This window comes from Bactrocera oleae, chromosome 3 (assembly GCF_042242935.1).
Source record: "Bactrocera oleae isolate idBacOlea1 chromosome 3, idBacOlea1, whole genome shotgun sequence".
Classification (NCBI taxonomy): Eukaryota; Metazoa; Arthropoda; class Insecta; order Diptera; family Tephritidae; genus Bactrocera; species Bactrocera oleae.
In genome coordinates this window covers 94,224,635-94,252,079 of record NC_091537.1, presented here as the reverse complement: position 1 = coordinate 94,252,079, position 27,445 = coordinate 94,224,635, and the positions used below count along the sequence as shown (strand labels likewise).

At 35.6% G+C, this 27,445-nt stretch overlaps 1 protein-coding gene across 5 annotated transcripts in view; it reads left to right on the top strand.

Annotated features, from left to right (window-relative positions):
* LOC106619348 (uncharacterized) overlaps positions 1 to 27,445 on the top strand; it is a 132,495-nt gene that overhangs the window by 11,088 nt on the left and 93,962 nt on the right. For 2 of the 5 annotated variants that reach the window (XM_036360154.2, XM_070107275.1), the window contains exon 2: positions 7,674 to 7,996. The exons of 1 other annotated variant lie outside the window; for it this stretch is intronic. The gene's annotated coding sequence lies outside the window, so the exon portion shown is untranslated. Of the gene's footprint in view, positions 1 to 7,673; positions 7,997 to 24,152; positions 24,170 to 27,445 lie in introns of those variants that run through there. 2 more of the 5 variants (XM_036360157.2, XM_070107274.1) reach the window with 2 other exon arrangements.

Here is a 27,445-nt window from a genome sequence, read left to right as displayed (position 1 = left end):
GCGTTGAAGTGGTAAATGCTTGAAAGAGTGAGATGAAGTAGCGGTAAAATGAGCGCTGCATTGGCGCACAAAGGCAATTGCAATTGCATTTTCCTGCCATTAATCTTGTCGTGTTGCTTTACACACATACACATATACAGAAGCATGCATGTATGCCTTGCAGACAATGTCTTCTCGCTTGTTGCATCTTAACGGCAAATGAAATGCCGTCACTTATGCGCAACGCGCAATGTTGAAAAGAAGGCTAAAAGCAATGTGTGCTATATTTTTTGTATGAGACATCTATACCGGCTTGCCTTTAGGCTGCGTTTGTGTGTATATCAACCTGAAAAATGCTTTTCTGTTGCGTGCAATTTGTTGCATAGCGAATTTTACAGGTCGCTGACTGCCTCACAGCGAGCTTTTTCATGTAAACGGTTATAAGTATATATAGAACAAATACAAACACATAAGTAAATGTGTACATAAATCTAAGCACGCACATGACTAAGCTTATTTGAGCGCAAAATATATAATATGTTATATTCGTAATAATTAATATTTTTAATATTGATTTTAGATAATTAGTTTAGCCTGAACTCGTGGTTGATAAAATGAGAGAAAGGTACTAAAAGAAAATCCACAATTACAACGGAGTTTTGTTGTCATGAAAGGGGTAGTTAACGAGTCAGGTTAGGTTAGGTTAGGTTCGGTTAAAAGGTGGAAGGAGAGGGAACAGGGATAAGCTGTCCAAGTGGCTCAGAACGGTGGTCCGTTCCTATACGTAAAACTCATATATACTGATCATAAAGACTCTCACAAATCGACAAAGTGATTCGAGCCCATCACAAATTTGTTGAGATGGCTAATATCTGTTTCGGCTATGTCTTCTGTTTCACCGAAGGTAAGTCTGCCGAAACTGGACAATGGAAGAGAAAGTATCTGGATGTTTCTACCTCAACTTTTCCCATACAACTTCGAGAATCGCCCGACATGATTTTTAGTCTTACCGTAGGAGTGGTTATTGGACAATATCCAGTAAGAACTTCTACAATTGCGACAGAATCAACTTTGTTAAGAGCAAGTAGTTCAGTAGTTCTTCTGCGTTCTATTATAGGTCAAAGGATGTCGGAGTTGCACAGGAGCTGGTCGTCAAAAACCGCCTGCTAAGCTTACGGTAGGTCCAGTTTTAGAACACAAAAGGACAGCGAAGTTCCAACTAGTCCCCTCTCCGATGTACATTAGTTTGATGCTTTTGATAGTGAGGACAGACACTATTTGACTAACGCCAAAGCCAAAATATGCGAGCTCTACGCTAATATTGCGCTCGGCTGTCGACTGAAAGAGGTTGCTATTCAGAGCAATACGTCTATTTAATGACGGCCATTTCTGCCTGGAATACTCTACAGTGATCCAGTAGCTTAAAACTACTTATAAGCTTGAAGTTGAACGGATTTGACATTCAAACTGTGTCCCATCAATATGAGCCTCTGACCAATTTTCTTTTCGTGCCGCTGCTTTAATAAATCACAAGGTTAATCAGTCCATATACATATACCTACGTACATAATACTGAATGTGACGATATTTCCCCCTAAAACGATTCTCAATATAGAGATATTTCGTCTTTTTCAGTCATCTTTAGCATTATGGAAAAGTTAAAATGAAATTACCACCGAAATAATCATTTAAAATTTAATAAGCTTACTTTACGTGTTAAAGAAAATTGCCCATATCATTAAATTAATACAAAATCTGCACGTGACTTAATACGCTAAAAGCTTAAACGATTTAAGCCATAGCTAAGACTGCATACTGCCATTGCCCATTGGCAAGGCGAAGCACCGATGGTACATTTTTATATCAGGCAACATTAAAGCGATTTTAATTTGGCTCATTACAAGACATAAAATGTCTTGCGGCATTTTCAAAGGTACGATAATGGTTATATTATATATCATAACGTAAAAATATTATTATAAAATGTTATGGAAATACCACATGAGACTTCAGTTAGGAGACCTAAAGATTATAAATGTAGATGTGTAAAGAGTAAAAGAGTGAAATTTAATTCGGGTTTGAGTATGGCAATAATGATCAAGTGAAACATTAAATATCGTTCAATTTCATATGATTGCAAATTTATACAGGCTAAAGCTGGGTGTGCTGCAAGAGTATTGCCAAGGTATTCTTAATTTCAAAACAAACTTAGAAGCAGATAATGCTATTCAACCTTTTGTTTATATGTTCTTCTTCGGAACTATCGTACCACCCCAACATTCTCTCACACAAATTGCCGTAAAGAAATGCAAATGTTAAAGGCCAATAAATTATCTGAACACTTAAAGCAGACAAAAACACTGCCAAACAAATAAAAAGCTAAAACGCAGACTACGAGACGTCTTGGGCGCCATACTACAAAAGGGAGAGGGAGTGGAATGTCTATGTTTATTGTTTGCATTGCAAAGCGTAAAATGCTCAATGAAGCTAGATATGTCAAATGCAACTTCGCAAAGACGATATAATGCGAGGTTTGAAATAAGGTCAAGGAGGAGTACGTTATTGGGGTGGCATGGCTGATAAATAAAATCAGCAGTGTTTGAGTGTACGGTTGCGTTCTATAGAAACCATATATTGCCCTTCAATTCAGCGCATCTATATTTCAATTATAAACGTACACATGCAGCAATTGTACATTTTTAGTTTTTTATTTTGTAGAATTTGGTGGATCATTCACTTTTTTGTATATTGTTTACAGAATTTTTTAAGATTTCAATAAGATTAAAATAAACTTCGTTGAGGTTTACTTAAGGTAAAGCCAAAAAGTCTCTGAAGAGAAAAGCTCCAGAAGAAAAATTAAATAATCGTCATATACATTTTTAGATAAAATTTACCTGTTTGGAATTCAATCAACTAACTTTTGATTTTAAAATTAAAAAAAATTAGTTTTATGAGGCTTATCATGTTATATCCTCAAAAACATTACCAACTCGTATTCATATTATTACGGAGCGTATTGAAATTTCAGACAGCATATGCTTGTGCCATGAGTACACAAATTTGTCTTATCCGCTTGAATATGAGGAGTTAATAATATTGCTAAGCATATTTATCAAATTCCACGCTTTGTTAACATTCAATTTTCAACAAGAAGGCGGATATAGGAATTTATTTTCTCTGCAAAATCAAACATCTCTACAATCGGGGAAAAGCCAATGGCAGCATACTTACTCAGTAAGGTTGAGCGAAGCACAAAATGAACCGTCAACGATAAGCAAGTCAGTGTAGCAAATACAAAAGCCGATCCTTACACTTTATAATGTAAACACACCACAAAAGGAGCCCAAAAATATGCAGTAAACAAAAAGCAATAATCCTACAAATAAACCAACACGTATATTTTTCTGCGATCGCTCACAAAATCGCACTCTTATCAAAATTTTTGGGAAGATGACTATAAAGCAAAGCACGCCAGGGATTTTTTCGGTAATAGGTGTTGAATATGTTGAATTGGTGGGGGAACATAATATATTGAGTACTTGTGCAGGTACGATATACACATTTGAATACAGGGTGATGAGGTTTTTCAAGGATAAGGTAAAGTAGGACTCTACGTAAATTTTGCAATTTTGACGCTGAAGTTATTAATTATAGGTGTGCAGTCAGATCTGAACAATTATTTATGAGAATTAGTGTGATAGCTCAAAAAGGTGGCAGTAAAAAAAAAACTATTGTATCAAATATTTTAAAAATTTAACGTTACATTTATGTACATTTTGAAAATATACAGTAAAATTTTTGAAGAAAAGATATTGTGCGTACAATGATTTACGGTCGAAAAAATTCAATAATTGACAAAACGGCGGCGTTTAAAAATAAAAGAATTTTATCAAAAATGTTGGTAACTTTTCGCCTGCCAAAATTTAATAGTGAGCGGATCATGACTAAACGGTTACGTTCAAGAAGGCTGTAACTCAAAAACTATTTGAAATAAATTTTTTTTAGTATGTTATGTTAACTGTAGTATGTTACGTTTTTTTTTTTGAAATATGAAATAATCAATATTTATAAAGTTCACACTAGGTGTACCATTAAGATTTAAAGTAAAAGTAACTTCCAGTTCTCTACAAAACAGTTTGTGCAAATCCATTTAATTTTAGTTATTTCACAATTCTCTAAGTTAAAGTAACACACATAAAATTGTTATTTTTCACAAACTTCACTCATATTGAGAAACACCCTTTACTCGGTCACATTGTCACAGCAGCTATTCGCATCAACACGCCTTAGCAATAATATGCAGATTCTGTTGATGTTGAAGGAATGCTCGGTAACCATGTTGAACAGCTGGAGTGAAAATAAACACCACCAAATTACTCTAGGAGGAAGAAAGGGTACCTGAACCAAAACAAGCGAGAGGAAAACAAAAACAAATAAATAGAAAAATATTTAGTTCAACAGCCCGTCTGGGTGCCTTCGCTACAACAGGAAGACGGAAACAGCTGGGAAACCAACTCGGATATTCTAACAGTACAAGTCAACGAACGATTGGCATGCAGTGTTGCAAGTAGTTGTAGCTATGGAAGGAGAAGGAAGGAACGTGAGCCAAACACAACAATAAGAAGTTGTGTTACTGTTTATGGAAAGCAACGTAGCGGCACGTCGGCTTAGTGGCAAAGGAGCTGATGCAAAAAAATACTACACAATTTCAAGAGAAGGCGAATATATTGAAATCACTCACTCATTCACTCAACCACTCAGTCTTGCTTATCAACAGACGTTGACACTGAAACGGCGTAATACATGTTGAAGTTGTATACAAGAACTCCTCGACGCATTTATATGTCTCCGAATGTTACAAATATCGCCGTTGTCATTGTTGTTTTGCCAGCGTTTCTTTCTGCGGCTGTCTTGTTGTCAGGCATATGCCTTGGATTTTGCTGCAAAGACCCAAGCAGCACACCAAGGAAGTGAAACAAAGAAAGCCGCAAGCTGAATAGACGTGAAAGCTAGCTGGCGAAAAAAAGTGTAGAAAATATGAAAAAGTGACTGTGTGAAGGCAAATCCTGTTGCCATTGTTTCGCTCTAAGTTCTTGCTGTTGCTGTTGTTTGTGCTGTCGTCCTTTGTCATTGCGGTGGTGCTCACGATGACTGTGGTCGAAGCGCTGTGACGTTGCCGACATTTGTTGCCACTTCCGCTAGCTGCCAACGCACTTCCTGCAAGTTACTCTTTCCACTTTTGTTTCTACAACTTTCAGTGATGCATCGTCCATGTCGCCGGCTGCCTTCCTTGCTGCTGCTGCTTGGCAGGCAGTCACACTACATTGCCTGCGGCATCGTGATCTTATTTTTATTTATTTAAATTTTTCTAAATTTCCTCTAACCTGTGTTGCGTAGGTGGCACTCACGTTATGTAAGTATATAGTTCTATTTGAAAAGACAGACGGGAATTGAATTAAATCCTCATGGGGCGTTTGGCTTGCCACATCGTGTCACACAACGTCGGCTTTTTCATCGTATCCGTCTTTCATGCTGTCGCCTACTTTCATCCATCTAGGTATGGTCTTATTAATGAAAAAAATGCTTGAAAGAAAATTGATGATTCGCTGTTTTGTGCACCTCTCTGTTTGTGGTTGACAAAATACTTATTTTCCTTTTATGAATTATGAAGGTAGCAATGGAACTGTGTGGTGGGCTGAAATGATGTATTAGAAATGCGTTTAATTTTAACCTAAACTCACGCCATTGGGAAATGGGTCAAATTTATGAAACAACTTAGTTGTACGCTCTCCTGAAGATGGATTGTTTGACATTATGTGTTATTAAAATCCCATCTACTCCAATGATTGACATCACTTTTTCTTTCACAGTTGCGGTGACATAGACGTCTCATTTCGAAAGTGTGTTAGATGAAAACAAATATTTGTCCCCCTAATTAAGAGAGTCTATTTAAAACCAGGCAGCAGCACCTTTTAAAAACTATTCTGCAAAATGAATGGCCTATATTGCAAACGTACATTATAATTTATTTACTTTTGCAAAACTTGAATGTATGTTAGCTTTATATAAAACAAATTCATAAACTGCGCCAGAAATAAAAGAATATTATTTTAAGAAAAGCTGTACCCTTCACTACTTGCGAGTTATTAAATTAAAAGACTTTATCATACTTTTAAAGTGATTAAACAAGCAGCTGTTGCAATGCAAAGTTTAAGCTGCTCACCTTTCGTAACTTCGGGTATTTTTTTGTTTTTTCCTTTCAATTTTGTTAGTTCCCGTTTTTCTGAGCAAGCGTAATCAATCAATATTCATGAAATTCGATTTAATTTAAACATCCCTGAGTAAAATATTGCGGTCATCGTTGCGGGTTGGATGTGGGGACAGGTACACTCAGCCATTCGGACAGCAGCAGTGGCCAATTACCAACACCGCTAACTATTTAACACCGTCTATATAAAAACTGGTTTTGTGGGAACTCGAGCAGAGAGAGAAAATTAAATAATAAGAACAAAAGGAAGCTACCATCCATTGGTTTCCAACTGATGGCATCATTAAAAAGTTGCTACAGCGCTGTCGTTGTTTTTCGGGCGTGGACTGGGGTGGTATTATTGAAATGTGCGCTCTAATTGTGCGCTAACGCCGCAGGGCAGAGACAGCGTTGCGACAGCAAAAATTGCAAGCAGCCGCGTTAATCATAGCATGCTGCCACGCCCTCAGCGCCTCTTTCCTTACGAATCTTGTCCGTCGCGGCAGGCGGGTTATTGTTTAACTACCGTGTTGACTCACCGCAGGCGTGTATTTTGGTAGTTCTAGCAGTGCAAAGGAAAATCCTGTTTTATCGTTTTGTGCATTCTCTCTTTTATTTTATATACATATATATATATATATATATATATATATAATATATATATACCGTTTATAAAGCAAATGGAATAGAAACGAATAAATTTCGCGGGTGGAAGTTGAATGTAGAATTCGGAGTATTGGGAAAGAATAAATTACAAATTAGATTAACATTTTTATACTTTCGCAACATGTTGCACAAAATATATTAGTTTTGTCTCCATAACAAATCGAAATATATATAAGTTTAGTGTACATAAGTTGCCATACAAACTGACCGATCAAAATCAAGTTCGTTTAAATAATCTTTTGTATTTGTGAAAGGTATTACGGCTTGGGTTCAACAAAGTTGATTAGAAAAATTAAAAAATTTATACTTTGTTTTATATGTGCCTCTAATAGGCATAGTTTACATTACTTTTACTTAACATAGAGTACACATCGGTGTACATCACTGCTTGAGCTTCCTTTTAAATTTATTTTTAATAATTTTTCTACGTTTCATCCGTGTTGTTACACAACCTCACCTCTCCTTGCCACCATCGCTGTTGCATTTATAACAGCTTTACAGCTCAACACTTGCGGTGCATGCTTTCCTATTGAAGTCAACAATCAAAGCGAAACTTAACAGAAGGAATTGTTGGCGTTCTGCAACAGTTGCTGACTATTTTACTTTGTTTTCATTTTTAAGAAAAATAGTGTTTTCACAGTTTCTTTGAGCACTTGTCCCTTGCCATTTGTATACAATATATGTCAAGCTATGGATTTATAATGGCATTTCTATTTCTTCTCAATTTTAACACATTTTTCATATTTCATTTTCCTTTTTATTTTTACTCTCTCTTTCACAGGTATGCAACAAAGTTTTTAAGTGTGCCAGCTTGCCTTCGTTAACCTAGTTTTTGCAACAGTTGCGCGACTATGTAAAAATACAACAACTATAACATAAATAGCAAACACACACGCGCCGAAGCTTCAATATTGTGATGCTAAAAACAAAACGCTTGAAATGCTGCGGCTCGTTGCTTTCAGGGAGTTCAAGTGAATGCCGCAACAACGATGCTCTCACACACGCATACGCACACGCCAGCGTACATTTACTTGTATAACAGGAGTCAAAAAAATTCAATTCAAAGGAAAGTGCAAGCCGAGCCGCTGCAGCAGTAAGGGGCGGGTAAGTGTACTGCGCATATTAATATTTTCTAGCGCAAAAAGTTAAAAACTGTATACTTAATGCTATGCAAATAAGTGCTAGTGCTATGCGTGCTTATTGTTGTTGTAGCATTAGGCGTAAAAAGTAGCGTACACTCGCATACATGCGGCTTTGTGGTTGTCTTCACTTGCGAACTGCTGCGCGAAAAGTGCACTGCCCACTCACAGGAACGCAATTTGTGGCATCAGTTAACTAGTCCCGAACTGGTGCATTACGGTGTAGTATATTGGCGCTTTTGTGAGGTTGCCTCCTTGTATTTTGAGTTACATACTATGTGAACAGTTGCGTACATTTTAAGTGTAACATTGTTGGCGGATAAATGCTTGAAAGGCGTAAAATGTGTATTTCGAATGTTTTCATCAGCTCTATAACAAATTATTGTATTTTAGTAATTTTTTTCCATATTACTCTATTCACCTCGCAATATTTTTTTCAGAAATTTTGGTATATTTCTTACCACTTCAACATTACTCAAATTTCCATTTATTGTGTCACACAACTGCCTTTGTTTGGCTAAAATCGCTCTCAAATACAGCTTTTATACATGTGTATATTCTAGGCAAACTTTCTGTGCCAAATGATACTTTCGGCGTTTGTTCTACCGAGTGCTTTCACTTAAACATTACCATTCTTTAATTTTCGTACATGAATCACAATCAGGTTTGCGCCCTCAAAAGCAACTGTTTGTGGCTCATGGCCGCAGCTTTTAAAGTTTCGCTTACAATTGACGCACTACTTCCATTCATTTCGCGTGTTAGTTTTTTCTACCAAATTATCAACAAAAAATAGTTAAACGAAAATGGTAGCTTTTATTATTTTTAATTATGTCACCAGCCACATGTTAATGGAAGTGATAAATGAAAAAGGTTCAATTACACAAAGCAAACTGCATATAAACTGAATAAAGTTGTTAGTTGTTGCATCACTCTCATTCATAGTTACAAACAGGAAAACGTAAAAAAAAAACGTAGCTTTCAATGCAATTAATTTAGCAACAGTGCTGCACTGGTATATCGTTTGAAGGGATAAGTGTTTTAGTTAACAAGTTTGAAGAGATTGTTAATGAAACTGAACGAGCAGGCGGTTTTTTCAAACAGCTTGAAGCAAAATGTTGTTAATATAATAGGTTGGCATAGCATAAAAACATACTACTTTATAATTATAGGAATTTACAAAAGTTGGAGGACACTTTTTCAAACTCAGATTATACAATAGAACCGCGGCTACCTATTTGCTACTAAGTTTTTTCTAGCATAACAGTGTGAAATATGGAAGGAATATAAAAGCTCGATTATTTTATAGAATATTGAATTACACAGTTTTTTATTATTCAAAAGTTATCCTTTCGATAACCCGATCAAGGTTCGCTTCTGCATAACCTTAGTTTTTTTTTCAATAACTACTTATTATGGTTATCCCACATTTTAGCATCTTAGCCATAAAATCATTTTGGGATTAATTTCTCATCAATAAATGAATTCACACTTCCAATATAAATAATATTGTTTTAAGTACTAAACGCTCAAGGCAATTTTGTTAAATATATATTTTTTTAAGCTGTCGCTAGAATATATACACATGTCAGAACATATATTCATATTACCAATTTAAGTTTTAAACCACCTTCAGTCCTGCATTCTCTCTCCTCTTCACTGCCAATTAACTGTGGGCGGAAGTGTGCGAAGGTTGCAGTTGATAGCCTCGATATATTAAAGGGCCTAAAAATTCAATAATCTGCCATTCCAACGAAGTGTGCTTTCACACACAACCAAACTGCTGTTGCTGGAAATTTGCATATAAATTGCATTTAAACTACACTTACTTCGATTGTCACCTGACCTTTTGGGCCAGTAAGCGTCAAGTCAAAACAACAATAGCAATAAAAGCAATCAACAAGAGCATCATAGTGAGCTCTTATGGAAACTTCCGAAATCACTACTGTGTTTAAGGGGAACAGTTTCCATTGGTATGAAGAACATTTGAATAACATTTAATTCTTTAGTGATAAAATGCTAGCCTTGTAGTGAGTTTTTGAATTCGAAAGTTATCCGAAAGCGGCTAATACTTGAAAAATCCAATAAGTTCACGAGCATGATTGAATATATACACACAATTATATGCATGTATGTATGTATATATTTTTCTGCATCATCATCATAATATTCATTAATTTATAAACTGTGAAAATTTATTATTAATTAATACTTTAAGTTTAAAGCCTGGGACATGGCAAAAGCTTCCCTGTTTCCCAAAATAAAAACAAAGTCGACTTAAAATGTCGATTAAGTCCCCAACCTTCTTCATAGCTTTTCAGTGAAATTTCTTCACTTCATATTCGATATAATATTTCCTCATAGGCACAGATAGCCTTTATATTTGGGTATTCCAGTATTCGGTCTTGAGGTCTGGAGAACTATTTGAACACTAACATTTATTCGCACACATTAATATTGGTGATAATGTAAGCTGTCAGATGCACGTTTACCCAATTTAAACTTTTCCAAACACTATCAAATTTCTATCCCATTTTATCGACACCATTGTCGTAGATCATCGAAATCATTGCAGCCACTTAAGCAAAAATTAAGTGCCAGAATTCAGTTCAATGCTTATATGATTGAATGAAGAGTGTTGTTGTGATGTGGTGTGTCAAAGTTCAGCAGCTAAAATTTGCTGGATTTGTGTTATTGTGATTGTCTTTGGAAAGTTATTGTCTGATAGTAAGAAGGACACAATATCAACCCCTCGTTTTGCTCGTGACAAAGTCACAAAAGCTTTGCTGAGTTTTGGAAAACTTAAATTAAAAACATTAGAACATCTAGGGAAATATTAGATAACCGGACGAATTGTGTGACCATAAATACGGTTAACAGATGTATGGAGCTGTAGTAAGTTTTTAAATTGTGAAATTCAGCTAATAACTAAACCCACGCTCTTTTATAATTGCTAACTTTTCAAAGGTGTTAGAATGAAGGCCACTAACTTTCATAGGCGGAAATACTTGTAACTGTATGTCACTCTAAAAATCAATTAAGCCTTACTGAGATTAGCACATAAAAAAGCAAACATGGCAGTATGCTTGCGTGTGTTCGCATTGTTGCTTAGTTCGAAGAATATTTATGCACGAAAATCGTTAGAAGCTCCTGCTGCTTTGCTGGCATACATAAATATTACATGCAATTTTCTTGTTAGTGAAGTTGCAAATTTTCATGCTGACAATATCATTTAACAGTTATTTAATAAATTTATGGCATAACATATTTGAGAAAGCAAAATTTTCGTCTGAGTTCGAAATTTCCCTCTCACTTCCGGGCGTGCCTGAGTATGTAAATAAATTAAGTTGTGTCTTTAAAATCAGCTAAGGCGAATCGGGCGCCAAAAGGATGTTAAATAGGGATGGGACAGCAAAAGTTTGCTTAACACACACAAGAAAGTGAAGCAAATGAGCATTATGTGCTTACAAAGCAAAACACACATACAACTTTGTTCGTAAAGTAAGTTTTATATCCATGCATGTTGAACATATGGTATGGCTAGTTTCTGGTTTTGCAGGCAGTGTTTAGTAGCTGATAAAGATTAGTGTGGATTTATCGTGTTTCTTCTGTACTTAAAACCTGCTGAGTAAATATTTTTCTTGGAAAATTATGCAAGACAAAAACAATTTTAAAGACGTTTTCATTTTAACGTAGGATATATTACAAATATGTATATAATATATAACATATGGTATTATATTGTACATATTCAGTTAATGATATCGACACTTGTTTTCGTGAATATAGCTATGTTTCTAACAACGTAGGTGAATTTATCTATTTGATCAAATTTGACCTGTACTGGCAAAACAATATTTGCGCGTCTTTTAACACACATAAGCAGGGGTCACAGGAAGGAAGTTTGGTGAATACAGTAGCTGAGCGCTGACTCTCGTTTTGTATTTGGTCAAAAAGTCAGGCACCTAGTATGTGTTTGATGGCGCATTCAGCTCTTTTGATATGAGTATAGCATTGACACGCTTCATACCTAAAACATTAACCAAAATGTTATGAGTCGATCCATAAGATACATCGAGATCCTCTGTTATTTTTCTGATTCTTGATTCCATTTGAAATACCAAATTTCAGGCCAATTCGTAGTTGCATTTTTTTAAATAGAAACAATCGTCAGACAAACTTTTCGCCTCGTAATCTATCTAACCAAAACTCGTACAAAATATATTCAAACTACAATAACATTTGGCATAATGTTATTTTGTGACGAAATCGGTTTATGATTTCTTGTAATCTTCGTTAAAAAAAAAGAGAAAACAAGTTAGCGTATGCGTTTTCCTTTTTGTATTGATAATTTACATATTTTCACACCGCTTATCAAAAAATATGCTTATTATAAGTTCTTCATGGCACAATCGTACTCGTATCTGCTGTAAGTATATCATAAAAGAATAAGGTGTCAGCAATCAAATCACTTTGTAAAGAAACCACAATCTTACAGCAGCCCAGACGAAGTACTGTCATAAAATACTGTCCCTTCGTTATACGAGTATATCAATACTATTTAATGAAGAGCCTAATATATATTACCAAATTACCAAAGCAATGACCTTTTTCACTGTCATACACATGTCATTGACATAATTTTATTTTATGAGTTTTAGAGCTCAGTGACCCTGTTAAGCTTCCGTTCACTTAAGTATGCTACTAATCAGAATATTGAAAGAGCATGCATGCTCTTTATTGTTCGCCATTTGAGCAACGAAATGGTCAGCTCCGTCACATTTCACATTTGACTGCAATTTTACTTTGCTTCTTTAGAACGCTCAATGTAAATACGCAATATAATAAAGGGTATAATTTCACACGAGCACGAGCTTTGTGCGAGTGTGTGCATTAGCCTTTTTAGGGATTATCATTTCGACTGGCCAATGCTTCTCTGATAATGTACTTGCTCTCGGAAGCTGCACCAGTCATCACACCACTCCTAGTGAAATGTATTGTTGTAAAGTTATTGAATTTTTTATCGCATTTGTGACAGACAATTTTGCTTCATTTTTGGAAATGCAGCTTCTTCTTCGTATTACTTCCACCCCAGTGTAGTACATTTTAATATATTTTTATTTATTTATCAATAAACTAAATTTGAAAGGAAAATGTTTTTGGCAATTTTCTTGGTTTCTTTTTTTGTAAGTTTATCGCGAGCGCACAGCTGCTCCGAAGAGCATTAGATATTTACCCTCACGATGTATTAATTTCAATTCAATTCAATGGGACTATTCGTCAGAAGTAGCGTGTTAGTTCGCTCTACAGCTGTTGAGGACACATGCACTCGTTGACAACATATTTCATGACATCATGAAGTGAGCAGAGGCCGCAACAGTCATTCATATACTTTATGTTTTTGTTGTTGTGCCTTCGTCACTGTATAGTTTCGTCTTAAAATTCAATTTGGACAGTGCTCACGCACAACTGCGTTCAATATACGTCAATTGTCCTCTCCCGACGTCCGTATATCCGAATAACATTTTTCGTTTAGGTGTAAGTGCTAGTTTGAGAGCAAATGTGCAAGTTCGCTTGAGTTTGAAATGGTGTTGATCCTTTCGCTGTTGCGCTGACAATGTGTGCTGGCCTTCGTGCCAGCAAAGTGATGCCATTTATTTTCGCCTGTCAAAGCAGCAGAATTGGAGAATGGAAAACCTGCTCTACAACGGCAGAGAGAACAGTGTGGAGTTTTGGGGAACTGAGTCGCAATATATTTAATAATATCGGGCCGTTTATGAGGTGTATACCAGAAAAATCACATTGTTTTTAAGTGTTACTTAAGGAAAACAAATATTCTCTATCTAACCTAGAAGTAATAATATGTCCGTGAAAATATTTTATTCACATGCATTCTACTGCGTGATCCACTGTGCGCTTCATTTTGCTAAGTATTTATCTGTAGCTGTGATGACTTAAATTCGCAGCATGGCATCCTATACCCGCACCGCTAACGCCTCAACAATTTTACAGTAACCAGCCAATTGACGATGCTGCTGCTGTTGTTGACTGCTTTGTTATCGCGTTTGCGTAACATTTGGTTGCTTTATTGGCCCAATCGAAGTGTGAGTGCTGAGCTGCTGCATGCGAAGAAGCGGGTGTCTCGTCAATATACCATACGGGTACATTAGACGAGTGCTGCCAGCTCTTGAAGAGCTTAGGTATATACAAATACATGTGTGAATGTGTCTACATAAAACCCTTTTAGCAGAATTGACATAAATTTGTGTCCATTGCTGCATGAAATTGTGGAGCATCAGACTCTAGCGAGCGCCCAATACCAACACATACACAACAACATAAAATAAACGCTGAAGATGCGAAAGAAAATCATAAGTGGAGCTATCAATATCTGTATATATGTATGTAGGTAAGCATATATTTTCGTATGTATTTTTCAAAATATATAAAAATATAGCCAATTGCTATAAAAAGGCTTATTTTAATCTTATTTAGTACGAGTATCACGTCGAGTTTATACCAATGGAGAACGTATTAAGTGGGGGCCATGGGATGTGTATACATACTAGCGCAGGATGAAGGCTATCATATTTTACCCTCTTTAGTTGCATGGACTTTCGTCAGTGATGATGATGTAAATACCTAGAGACAACCAGGTTCTCACAGATTCAGTCCTTCTTCTACATATATGTATATATTATTGGTATCCCTTTTTTGCGACAGCTTTCGTTTCAATTGACGATATTCATAAATGTGCTTCAGTATGTTTGTGTGCGGTTATAGCCTCATGAATGAAATTTTAATGCGGAGTTTCCGTGGTCGTATTTTACACTTGCTGGACTGGTCGCTTTGCAGGGTTTATAAGTATTTTTTAAGTAATCAGTAAAACTCGTCCAAAGTGCAAATAATACAGAGAGCTACAGAATATGGATGAAACATCAAGTAGTCAAACAATAAAAATAGCAATAACAAACTTACTTGCCAAATGCATTGAAGTGCGAATGCAAAATCTCAAGTATTGAAAAATTGAATTTGTTTGATATGTACAAAAAAGATTTCAAGACTTTTTTATCTGGGTTTTAGTTATACATAAAAAATTAATATATACTGTCAACGATATATTCGATGTTATGAGCCTCATCCCTCATATAGTATTCGCCTTCTCGCTCAAATTTCAATTTCCATCAACTCCGTACATATTTTGTGATTTTTCCATTCCGATATTCACACATAAAAATTAACTTCTCAACTCGACAAGAATCACTCACTCATATGAGTTGCGCTTGTCACTTATACGCCCGGTTGGGCCACAACACAATACATCTTACAACAACTGCCTGTTTTTGCATACTACAGCTGTGTGAGAAGATTGAATTGCCAAAATCAAAACACGCAATACAAAAACTTTAGCTAGAATACGAACAAAATAAGAAAACATTCAACCCGCCCCGGGCTTAGTAAAGTTTCACGCCATTTATATTTAAAAGTTGCGTATACGCCCGGGAGGGCGACCGATTCGAATACAATAAACGTGCATGTCAAACATGATAGGTTAACTCAATGGGTGACCAGGTATCAAAATAATATTTTAGGGATGCTCGGAAAGAGGTGAAGAAAAAACGTATTTTTCCTAACACAAGCTAGCTGCCCACGTAACGCAGAATAAAGCAAAATATTAATAACAGTAATGCATGAGCGTTTGAGCCAGCCTTCGGCACTTATGTGCACATACTAATAAAATGTCAACTTCTTTTTCAATTTACTTTCAATTTCGAACAATTTGATCAATTCTTATTGAGCGCTTGACTGACTGCCTACAAGTTCTGCAACAACACTCTTTGAGCTTGAGTTTTTTCGGACGCAAAAAATTAATAAATAATGTGTGACTCAGCCAAGTTGCCGCCATTGACCGGGGTCGTTTTGCCTTTTCATCATCACTCCTACTTGCTAGTACGCTAAGCGTATGCATGTTTGCCCTGAAGGCGTTGATTTATGATGTAAGTGAATAAAAAATTCCAATTGGAACTAACACACCAACAAGTGAATTCTCATGTGTTGGGAGCTGCTAACTTTTTATGCCCCTAAGTCCTGCTGGATGCTGTGGGAGACGTCTCACGAAAAGTATGCGTGTGTAGAACGTGGTCATTATTGTCAAGTTGTCATGTTGTGGATGGCGGCCGTGTCTAGTCGAAGGTATATTGCATATATGTAGGGATTTGTCACTTTATTTGCTGCCCTTGGCTATGGTAGAAATTGAAAAAATATTTTCGCAAACTTTTTTGACAAGCAGTTGCTCATACTTCGTAGTCAGTGCCAGTGCCGGTCGCCTAACGATTGTATGGGAAAAATAAAAATTTCTAACAGACCTTTTCGTTACACTTTGTTTCGCCCGGAAGATTTTCTTTGTGTGTGCACAATTTTACCAATCCTCCTTCCACGCTGGCGAACTTAGCTGGCAATACAACTTTGTCTACAAGCGTAGTGTGGAGTGTATAAATATATATTTTTTATTGATAAGAGAATTTCTTTGGTAACGGCATAACGCTGCAGCAGACATGAGGTTTTATACGGAAAATAAAAAAATACGATTTGAAAATATAAAAAAATATCGAACGAATAAAAAATGCGGCAACTTTTCCATTGTGCCAACTGCAGCAAAGTAGCACGAGTAGTATGAAACTTTTCACACTCTTTTGTTTGCTTGTTTGTTTGTGTGAGTTCCTTGCGGCTTGTTTGTATTTGTTTGGTGTAGAAAAGTTTCACCAATCTGTTGCCCTTTTCCATCAACCTTTTCGTGACAATGCACAAGCTGTGCCTCGACTTTTTTCAGACGACGTCCTTTTCTGTTGGCTAGTTTTTAACGTTGTCATCGTTCAGTGTATGTTCGTATTGAGTGATGTTCGGAACAGCGGATGTGTTGTGGCAAAATTACAAATTGATTACACCGTCAACAAATGTGTTAATTTTGCGGTTTCACACCACGACCGCTGATGGATAGAAAAGAAAGGGTGTGGAGGTCGGGTGTTAATAGGTTGCGACATTTAGTCTTATACGACATAAGAAAAATCTCATTGCTGATTAAATAAGTCTGAGCTTTTAATATGTTATACATACATATGTGCGTTTCTAGGTTACTGCGTAAGCAATCGAACTTGTATGTACGATTTTTATCCGAAATAATTTTGATTATGTCTGTGATGTATAAAATAATTGACAGCACTTTGGATTAGGAGAAATTGAAAAGATTTTACATACATAATATATACATACATATGTATACACCGATCTCTTTTTCCACTATACTATTGTGTTGATTGAAACTGTTCCGATTGTCATATATTATATTGAGACTTACGAGCAGTTATGAGCTACAAATGGTGGTGGGGTTCAAGTGACAAATGGCGAACGACAAATTTTATTAAAAAGAAAAAACGCTGAAAAGTAAAAACGTGCGAACTTAACACAGCTGTTTCTGCAACTTGAAAATATTGCAATTAATACGATACGAAGAAGCGGAAAATAAAGTGAGTACACAAGTGTAGGTATAAAAAGGAATGATAAGCGACTGCCTTGTACTACCTTCGGTTGAAAAACTTAAGGAAATGTCTTACATGGAAGCTAATTTAGACTAGATATACACGCATAGTGAGCAAACTGAAAGCATACATAAGTTTCAGTTCTAAAAAAGATGTTTCAATGAAGGTAGTGAGGAAGGGTCTGTTAGAGTGATGGGCAGTAGGACCTCCGGATATTAGGATGAAGATGCATGAGATGATAAAAGTGTGTTCAGTGCCTTTGATTTGTATTTAAAACAAGTATCCGCTCACATCCGCTTAACCGAAGAGTAATTGGAGATACTTGCTGAGCATTTAAAAACTTTAAACACACTTTATATCAATAATAAGCCGTTTGGCTTTTTTTGATTAGACAATTAAGAACCAAGAAAAACGTTAACTTCGGTTGCATCTAAAATAGAATACCCTTCAGAATTTAATAAGTTTCCATACACAAATTTTATTTTGATCGCTTAGTTTGTATGTCAGCTATAGGCTATAGTGAGCCGATATCGGCGGTTCCCAGCTCCTTGTTTTAGGGTAGAAAAGAAAAAAGAAGAAATTAAAGGGCGATATCTCAAAGCTGAGAAACTATTTCGCGTATAAAAAGATAGACAGACATACGTATAACATATAGTTAAATTGACTCAGCTCGTCGCGCTGATCATTTATCTATACTTGTATTGTATATCAACACTTCCTTGAAGGTGTTACAAACTTCGTGGCTAACTTAATATACCCAGTTCAAGGTATAAAAATAAGTAAGAGAAAAAATTAGCGGTTTTGGGTTATTTCCAGAACTTTGAAATTCATATAAAACGCTAAACAAAAGTATTAATTTGATCCTTCTACCTTAACAAATTTCCTTTAGAATTTCTACTGCTTTGTACAAAAAATTGTAGAATCATAATGGTAGAATGTTGCAAAATTTCCATTGTGTTGTTGTTTATAAAGCTTTTCATATTAGAAGTGTTATTGAATATAAAAATAATAATCATGAAATAGCTATAAAGTCAGTTAATCCGCCTTAAAAGCAATATTTTGTAAAGGAGTTAAAAATTATTAGCGATATTTCAAGAATCCCATATAGTGTTTACTTGATGATATACATAGTCCCATACAAATTTTTTATGCCTGTAAAGATAAAAAAGAGATAGTTTTAAGATTAATGCCATGAATACTAAAGACTTTTAGCTTCAGCTTCAATATGGGTCGGTTTGGAATCGAATTTACATTCTTTTGTAGGCAGTAGTTTGGTTTGCATGCCAAGAGGAATTTCTTATTTAATTACTAAAAAATTAGATAGCATGCAGATAGTCTTACATAAGTATACTTCCCCCCTACCAAAAGAACGCTATTCGTAAACGTAAAAGTCTTACTGTAATAATAGTGAAAGGGCCACTGCTCACCTACTTTCTGTGAAATCAAATAAGTAAGCTAAATATTGAGACAGAAATTTGGAGGACGTGCACGAAAGCGTCAGGATAATTTTCTACATCGAAACAATTCCTAAATCAAGAAATCGTTAGTTGTCTGTCTAACTGCTTTCAACAAACCGGCAAAAGTTAAAATGCTCCAAAGGAGAAGTTCGGAAGATTTATTTCTTCTGTGAATACTTTCCAACGCGTTTGAGTGACTGACATGTACAGGCAATCACAAACGATGCGACTTAATGTATTATATGTATCTCTTGTGGAAGTGAGTGTATGTATGTATGTATGTACATATATGTATGCTGTAGCCGTGAAACTTTCACAAACTGATTGTCTCGTAAATTTGTTGGCAGGGGAAAAGTAAACAACAACAAAACAGTTCAAAACAAGATTTCAACACTATTGTAGATGCATATAGAGCAAGTGGGTATCATAAAATGAAGGTAAGCTGGGGATGATGTTTGCCAAAATGTTTAGATGGATGCTGTCTTCTCTGGTCGTTGGCCGCAGTTTACTCAAATATTTTGAAACACGTGCAGAAAGTGAAATTATAGATGGGCAAAAGCCGGCATGTAAATGAAATGGCTTTCAATATGATAAATGTTAATAATTGAAGTTTTATTTCCACTCTCTTAAAGGTTGCCTAAGTGCTGAAAATCTAACTATTGTTTAACATTTGTCATACGCTTTAGTTATGACTCTTTGACTGCTCAATTATGAAATTTCAACTAAAAAAGTCGAAGAAAAAAGGCCATTGCTCAGCTGCTTTTGCTGAAGATTTCGTTGTTTTAAATGTATTCCTTCCTTTACTTTGACTAACTTGCCTTGGCTGGTTATATTCATATATAGCGAATTCTTCCACACACTTGCTGCCGCTAACTAGCTCTATTGGCTAGCTAACTGGCTAATAAATGGACAACAACTATTTCACGTTTCTTTGTTGTGTTCTTTCATTTCTTCAAACTGAACAATTACTTATACTTATACGTCTTGCTAGGTTATGTTGTTCTGACTGCTTTTATTTCACATCGTTTCTGCAATTTTTCTTTTGTTTGCTGTATTATTTTATATTTATTTTTGCTTGACTTTTTTATCATCTCTTTACAAATTTTACGACAATTTATTACCCTTCGCTTATTTTCTCATCTTCGTCGTCATCAGCCACGTCCTGGAATAGCGCGAGTCTTGATTCAACTCACAACGTCGTCATTCTCATCGTCGAAGTCGTTGTCATGTTGCCGTTGATGCCAGTACAATTTCGCTTGCTACCTTGCTCGTCTGACCGTCGTGTTTATTGTGTCGTTTCTCGCTGCTATCCAGACGATAGTTGACTTTTCCATTTCGAAGTAGGAAGCTGCTGGCAACGAGCAGTCAAAAAGGTAGACGACGTTTTGTTTAGCGGTAGCTAAAGATGATGTGAATGCTGACGACTTTGAGGAAAACACTGACAATGCCAACAGAGATGTTGTCACACCAACATCATAGTTTGGTCAACACAAAAACATTTAACTCCTGCTCCCTTGCAGTCTCGGAACGTGTCCTTTTCCGTTTCCTAGAACGTACAATTTAACAAATTAGTTTACAGATAAGCTAGCGACAGCAACAGAGAGTCAACTAGCATTTGAGCATTACCAACGCATATTATAAAACTTACTTTATTTTCATTATTTTTCTGTGTATTGTTTGCCAAGTAAGATACATTTTATCCCAAAAATTCTGACAGCAATTTTTGCAACTGCTTCTTTATGTGGCTTTGACGGTGTGGTAGCCAACAGTTAATATGTATCGAAGTGTGACCTCAGGAATTTCACACAATTGAAAAATCTGATTGTCACCCTGCGTACTTAAGGGTCTATCACCTACCAAATAACACTTTCCTTTTAATATTATTATATATATAACACAATGTGGCATCGATGATTTGTTCAATTTTTATATAATCTGAACTGATAGATAGCTATAATGATTTTTTTATGAATATTAAATCGGTATATACATTTTGAACTTAAATATACACGAAAATAACATAAGCATCACATGTTGGGTATTTGTTTAATGTACGTTTGTAATCCTGGAGTTGTTGTCATTTAAGCTTAGATCATAGCATTGTACTCAGCTTGTTGCAAAAGGGGAAGGGGCTAGCAATTGTGGTAGCAATAATTAAATAAACGATAACTTAGATGAAAATAATGCATTGAAATTTTCTACACCCATTTACTATTCAATACATTACGTCTACAAAATGAGATAAGAATTTTCGTTATATGTCTTTTCATGCTTTTTCAACGCACAAAAACGTACGTGCTTTTTTATAACTAAAATACATATTCACACACATTATGGATACTACTGCTACATAGCCCTGAAAATTTCGAAACGATACGCCTAAAAGTCGACAACAATAATTTTGTACTGCTATCAAAAAGTTTGACTGCTGAAACTCCCTCCGCTGCTTGATGTGGTTAAGTTACCCGCTTACAGTTGTGAAACTTATCAACAAATAATTGAAGTTAAAAATGTAAAAACAAAAACAACATGCCTCGCACATTTCTCGCTTATATTGTAGATAATTTAAGAACACAGCACAAATTCCTACAATGCGAATCATAAGGCACTCCGCCACCAGTCAAATCAAGCAAAAAGTAGCACAAATTGCTCATAATGGAAACTGAATATGTAGCACGAGGCATCTTTTGCATTTTAATATATATAGAAACATATGGATAAGTTTGTTAGAATTAAAGGAGAACGCTTTCTACTTTACATACATGCTATGTAAATACACATACTACATATGCATATATCGAAAAGGTTATTGTCTATTGAAGTATTACCCTTCATACTTAATTAATATTTGTATTAAAGATTTTATGAGTTATTTAACGGTTGTTTGCGTTACCTAAAACTAATCGAGATAGATATCGAGTTATATATAAAGATATATAAATTATCAGGATGACGAGCCGAGTTGAAATCCGGGTGACTTTATATCCGACTTTGAAAAGTCATAACTAAGCCGCAAATATAGATACAAAACTATAATTTGGTACAAGAGATCGCAGTAGTACGGGGCACCTGTATGCTTAATTAAATAATTTTTGAAGTGAGCGTGGCTTCGCCCTCCAAATGGTTTATTGTACATATCTTCCAAACCGCTTAAGATATATCAAAAAAAAAAAAAAAAAAATTGCTGAGAAGTCATTTTATCACCGCAAACTCAGCATATAACGGTTATGTTGAAAACTAATAAAAGTACGATTACTCACTGATTAAAAGAGTTACAAGCATTAAAATTCACAACCAGTTTTGTGGGGAAGGGCGTTATAGGATCTGGTGTGACACTTGTGTGGTGTTACCCAGACATTCCTATTAGACACTGGAAAAGTGGGCGAAATCGGATGACAACCACGCTTAATTCCCATATAACAAAATCAATTCTATCTGATTCTTTTGCTTTACAGTATACAAACCATACATTAATAAAGTCATCAGAATAAAACTTTGCACAAATAGTGCCCTCGAAGTATTTCATCTTACGTCCAAATCACACTATAACTTGTGCCCCCATATACCTAACATAAATGTTTCCCAATATCTAAGAAATCTTAATGAAAATCAAGTTAATTATTCTCTATAAGACGACTCGAAAATCCTCACTTGAGTCTTGTTTTTTCAATAAATCCACGGAGGTAATCCTTTAACACGGAACTTGAAAACAAGAGAAAATAATGTTAGAAAATAACCCAGCTTTAAAATGCTGAATGAAATAATTTCTAAATCTAAAATCAATATGCTGAATCTGTATACTATTGTAAAGCCTTTCTAAAACAATAAGGTAACAATATATTTCGGCTTCAAACCTTGCCATCGTCCATGCGTCTCGCGTGTGGCTGATGATAACAGGCAGCTGGCTAATAATGTTGGCAACACAAAAGTCTACATGGGGACAACAGCTTTAATCTACGAGGTATACATAATGCCAGCAATGTGGTTTGGCAGCAGCGCCTGAATCCCAGCGAAAATACATACATCACGTTGCGGTGTCTGTCCATTGAACCATATGTACGAGTACATGTTCTGCTAGACTGATAAAGGACAAAGTTTTATGCTCATGTCCCAAGCCAATCTTTTGGCGAAGTGAACGTTTTTTGTACCTCATACGCTCCCTCTTCCAGTTTCAAACACCGCAAATGTTTGAAGTTCACTCGCTATATGAGCACTTCTTCTTATATGTACATACCTACATGTGTATATTAGCATGTGTGTATATAAGCATGTATAGGAGTGTTTATGGCTTTCATTGGCTTATTGTCGCGCTTTTCTCTTAATTTCGCCTCAGTCGATACGGTTTTTTGCCTTTCGTAGTAATTTGATACTGACTTCATGTGTAATTCAAGTCGGGCGTTTCATTTCTTTCATAGCATGTTAGCTTTTTTGGTACTTATCGCTTTCTCCTAGTTGCGACATTATTGCAGAGATTAACTTTAATTAGACCCAAGAAAGTGATTTATTTTGATGCGTTTTTTTGTTTGCAGTGATCGCTTTGGTAAGCAACGAGGAACACGCAAGACATAGACAAGTCTATAGCGGATAACGCACATACATATGTACAATAATAAGTCTTGATATGCCTGAAAGCTTATTCTGCCTGATGACATCTTAGCATGTGTCTTCGGTGCTGGGAATCCACGTAATTCATGCGAAGTAGTCGCCTGCGTAAATGCCTCCTATGATTTCGTAATAAAAAAGAGGTTAGATACACCAATGTGTAGGTAAAAGTTAAGAATTACTTACATATTATTTAAGTGGATGTGGATATCGATTAATATTCGATATATAATAATTTCAGCTTTACTATTTTCGTTTACTGAGAACTCGCTACTACAAATATTTTGATATTGCAAAAGTTGCTCTATAATTCACAATTTAAGCGAAAGCAATATGAGCAATGTGTTAAAGATTTTCCTTCATTTGGAAGTTGAGAAAGTAATATAAGACAGCAAAAAATAAAGCAAAACAAAAAATTACAACAGCATACAAATAAAACAAACAACAAAAACACAACAGCATACAAAAACACGAAGAAACCAAGTTGAAAGAATAAGCAATGTACGAAGCATATGTTGGACTTATGAACATCAGTCAGGATTAGAGGTTAGTCCATTGTTAGCAAAGCCAAGAAAAGCTACATTAACAACAGACCAAGGCAACTACAAATAAAGTACTAAAGGGCAGATGAGAATTAGAATAGCTGAAAGGAAATAGTTGCTTCTCTCGTTTTTCTTTATTCTCGCTTACTGACTCATAAGGTTACGATACTTTCACATATACCAACTGTTCGTTTTCACATATGTTATATGTAGTATATCTTAAGGAAGCCGACTTGATATGCATATATGGTAACTTATGTTGCTGCATGTTATTTTATGTATATTTATATTTATATGTATGTAATGTTAAGGTGGTTCTTTTTAAGTGCATGCATTTGCTTCTAAAGCGCTATTGGTAAGCGCATACCTTATTATTATATTGGATAGATATATTACCGAATGAAAAAAAATTATTTATTTTATTACTTTATACATTTATATACGTACAACTTTGATTCGGTTTCTACAAAAAATGTGAATTTGAATCCGGGTCGACCCCTCTCATCGATCTTCTTTATTTGGTTTCTGCAACGAATTGCAAACTTCTTTCGTTTTCAAATTCCCTTCTGTGTTCGTTCGAGTACGATTTGGCGCGGTCATCTGGGAGTTTAATATCAAATTTACAGTAAATATGTAATTATTTTTTTAATACTCCTGGGTTTTTGATAAATCCTCCTTATTTTATGGTGTTGTTGTTAAAACCAATTTCTCAATCTAGTGCCTATTTTTATGTGATATTTTATCAAGTATTTCTCCACACTCTCGTTATATATGTATATCGAATATTTGATATATTATATACTTGTATAGTTTCATATCAAACTCGCTTGGTTTGCATAAAATCAGAAGAAATATTATTTATGTCAACAAGGCAAGCTACTATAATCTTGAAATCCAAAAAAATATAAAATATAATAAATTGCTACACATGCACACAGAATGAGCTTGGAGAAATTATTGGTAACTGTTGGTAAATGTTGTGGAGGCTTCATCACGCCGCTAGTCTGATTGCGTGCAATTGCTGTTGTAATTTCACTCCAATTAACAATTTACAGTTACGGTATCAACGTCGTTCAACCAACCATCGAAGGGGGAGGAACCAGCATATGTAGTGGATTTGTAGCGGTATGTGCTGCTTCACCTCCTCTAGACCATACGAACTACACCGACATAGTCATTCGCGTGCATGTGTGTGTGCGCAGTGTTTAATTACGCTGCCGCACATACATGTGTGCACAAACTGGCAAATTGTTCGACAACAAAAGAGTGCTGCGCTCTTGACATGAGCTAGGATCTGAAGCGCTGCTCAGCGCTTACGAGCGATACAATGATGCTCGCGGGTGTACTCAAAGGCGCCAGGGAGTATTGTTTCTGCATTTTCGCTCCCTTTAATTGCATAGGTTATTTTTGTTGCTTTATTTTCGTATAACCGGTGTCAAGTGCATCAAATGCTGCTGTCTGTTGGCTGTTCTGCCGTTTCTGCCTTTTAGTTTCCGCATAGTTTCGATGCCGCCTTACTCAATGTTTGCATTGTTGCAGCAGCTGTTTGACTACTCCTGCTCACATACATGCAGACTTACATTGTTTTATTAGAGCAACAGTAGCAGCGTTCGCCCGATCGCTCCCGCTCCCCCACAGACATGCAGAGTTCGCACTGCAATCCATCCAATTCACGTTCTTCACAATATTTTCTTGTTGCTGCAAATCCGTACGTGTTTGTCTGCGGTTTTAGTATTTTTGGTAAAGCTTCACATATAGCACAATGGAATAACAGTAAACAATTTCTTGTGTGTATATTTGCCGAAGTGCTTCATTTGCAATTAAGCTTCAGCTTTTCTGCCACTGGCAGCTTCTACATCTACTTAGTAACCTCAATGGCTGAGAGGAATACACTTCACACTCTCTACTACAAGTTTGCTTCAAATACAATCGCAATTGTACCGTTGCCATCTCTGGATGTAACCCAATGCTTTAAAGTTTATTAAAAATTGGGCAAATACTTGAATGTGCGTACTGTTGTCGGCTGAGAATTTTTTAATATCCAAGAAAGTATGTCCGTTACGTACTTTCAGTTAACCTATTTAGCACAAAGGCAGTCTTGAGAGTTGCAAGGACAATGTGGTGGTCTCCGAAAAACAATCTTACGCCTTCATAGAATCACAACACTTATTTAACATTTTTAGAAGTAATTGGCTGTATTGATACATTTTTTGTTTCTTTTTTCAAAATGCAGCACAGCGAAATGAAAAACAGCGATGCTCATTTAAATTTAAAGTCGTTACTGGAACTGAAAAATATTAAATTTTGCTTAATGTTCGCCAATATGCGCTCGTTTTGCTGGTTTGGGGTAGTTGACTGTTTTCTTGTTCTATTTAATCATTGAATAATATTTTAATTATTGTTTTAATTATCCAGATATGAGTTAGGTTACTTTATACACATTAAGTTTCTATGTATCTATTATCTCTACACAGCCGCTTTTAATACAATTGATCGTTTATGCAATTAACGCCAGGGATTAGTGATGTTTATCGTACTCTCTACGTTCTATTCTTTAAAAATGTATTTATAATTTTATTTCTGTCTTTTATTCTAACGTGTTTAAAGAAGTTCGTGGTCAGCAATTCCTGTTTATTGATATATGTATGTATTAATGCATTTTTGTAGGTGTTGGTATGCGTTTATTGCAAATTTTTGCTTGTTAGCAAACAAATTTATGTAGTTTGCGTTGTTGCTTTTTCATTGTGATCATTTCACCACAACGATGTGGTGAACTGACGTGCATAGCACATAAACTACAAGGAGTACATTACATCCATTTATGTACTTCCTCGACAAGTTACTGCTATTGTCATATTTTTTGCTTCAATGTGTCTGCTATATACGAGTATATGCTTATGTCCATTAAGCGCTCCAATTTCGGTGGCTGTGCGATGTGTTGAAATTTATTGAGTGTAAAAGGTAGTAGTGAAATGTTGCATTAGTGCAACTTCCGCATTTGGCAAGTGGATGATGATTGCTTGTTCGTTAAAGTATTGACGTAACACATTGCTTCCTTTCACTATTTATCCCTGCTTAATCTGTCTTTTGGGAATAGAGTGTTTCACTCACTTTATGTTATGCTTATATGGCATATTTAAGCTTACAGGAGAACACAAATTTTTATAGAGGTTTTGTCAACATGTGTTAAGGGAGTTTAAAATACGTAAAGTTGTGATAAAAAAGGACTTTAAGAAATCTTCCATATTAAAAAAATGTGGGAAACGGTTGGCCTCAAGGG